General features: G+C 39.4%; 1 non-coding gene across 1 annotated transcript; it reads left to right on the top strand.

The window, feature by feature from the left end:
* The first annotated feature begins 610 nt into the window (after nt 1-610).
* On the top strand, nt 611-717 carry LOC141669130 (small nucleolar RNA R71). Its single transcript, XR_012553422.1, has one exon. It is a non-coding gene; the product is annotated as a small nucleolar RNA R71 (small nucleolar RNA).
* Nucleotides 718-1980: the final 1263 nt, after the last annotated feature.

Raw genomic sequence — 1980 nt, 5'->3', positions numbered from 1 at the left:
ATTGGCTCTTTCACATAAGCTTCAACTCTTCTAATTCAGATTTTTCATTAGCTGGTTGCAGCTGGAGTTGTTGTTTTGGTGCATACTGCGGTTGCTGAAAACCAGGGGGTTGTACTGCTTAGCTGAATACTGATGATAAGGCTGTTGAACCGCATTCTGAGTATTTCTCCAACTGAAATTATGATGATTGTTGTTGTTTGGATGATAGGTGGCTGGCACAGGTTGTTGTGATCGCTGGAAGTTGCTCACGAACTGAGCTGATTCATTAGAAATTATGCACTGATCTATCTCATGGGCACCAGCACAAAGCTCACAGACACTAGCGATTTGAATAACTCCATAATTAGCCAAAGTGTCCACCTTCATTGTCAATTCCTTAAGTTGAGAAGCTCTAGCAGTTGCTGCATCCAACTCCAGAATTCCTGTAACTTTTTCTTGAGTCAGTCTCTGGGAAGGATTCTGGTACTCATTAGCAGCCATCAGTTCAATAAGTTCATAAGCTTCATCGTATCTCTTAGCCCACAAGGCTCCTCATGGTGCTGCATCAAGCATGGGCCTAGAAGTAGGACCTAATACATTGTAGAAATAGTTGATAATCATCCAATCAGGCATGCCATGGTGTGGGCACTTCCTTAGCATCTCCTTATATCGATTCCAAGCCTCACACAGAGATTCTCCAGTTTACTGCGCAAACTGGGTAAGAGCATTCCTGATTGCTGCAGTCTTCGCCATGGGAAAAAATTTAGTGAGAAACTTTTGGGAAAGATCTTCCCAAGTTGTGATAGACCTTGCCGGTAGAGAGTGTAACCAGCACCTAGCTTTGTCCCTCAAAGAGAATGGGAAGAGTCGCAGCTTGAGAGCATCTTCAGTCAGACCATTAAACTTGAAAGTGTCGCAGATCTCGATGAAATCTTTGATGTGCATGTTGGGGTCTTCGGTAGGAGAACCCCCAAACTAAACTGAGTTCTGTATCATCTGGATCGTGCTTAAATTGATCTCAAAAGTGTTAGCCACGATGGCTGGTCTAATGATGCTAGACTGAATGTCATTAATCTTAGGCTTAGAATAGTCCATCAAAGCCTTCAGATTCTCTACTTGATCACCCATAGCTACTACAATTGGCTCTTCAACTTTCTCTTCTTCCTCTACCTTCTTTTCTTCCTTAAAAACTTCCCGACGAACTACCACAAGTTCTTCCTCGGCTTTATCCAGTGTTCTCTTACGAGTACGTGAACGCGTATGCATACACCCTTGCTAGATCACCTGAAATAAAACAAGGAAACAAATAAGTAAAATGTCCGAGTCAATGAACTTTAACGACCACTGATGGAAAGCACATAAACTAGTAATTAACACTGAAGTCCCTAACAGCGGAGCCAAAAACTTGTTAGTCACTAAACACGCACTAATATTACATGCAAGTATACGAGTTCACAAGTAGTATAGAATCTTTTCTAGTTCATTCCCACAGAGACTGTATTGGTTAACTATCTAAATTATGCACCTTAACAACAATGTATGGTTATTATTCAATGCTAAGACTATAACAAAGTGAGGATGTTTATAACTAAGAATTACGCTAACAATTATAACTAAGAGAATAAAGTAAATATGTGCGTGTGTGCAAATGCTTACAGATATACTATTGCAACTAGATCGAAAACTATAACTCACCAGTCATCAAGACAATCACAGGTTTATAAACAAAATAAAAGCTAGTCTCAAAATAACTTATAATACTTCAATTCTTATATCGGAGTTAATCATGGATTCGTGCTTTTATTCAAATAAAACAGAACATATATGCTTATTTGATCATGTAATGAGTGAGGTCTATAAAAGACTTATACAATAGTACCCATTTAGTGAGCGTTAGGTTAGCGGATCCCAGACTATAAAAGCCTTAGGTCACTAGGCACAAAATACCCTAAGAACTTAATAACTCGAGTACTAAAGAGCCCACTCGTGATCAATTATACA

This window comes from Apium graveolens, chromosome 6 (assembly GCF_009905375.1).
Source record: "Apium graveolens cultivar Ventura chromosome 6, ASM990537v1, whole genome shotgun sequence".
Lineage (NCBI taxonomy): Eukaryota > Viridiplantae > Streptophyta > Magnoliopsida > Apiales > Apiaceae > Apium > Apium graveolens.
The sequence above is the reverse complement of the archived record's forward strand: the minus strand, read 5'-3'. Positions and strand labels throughout refer to the sequence as shown.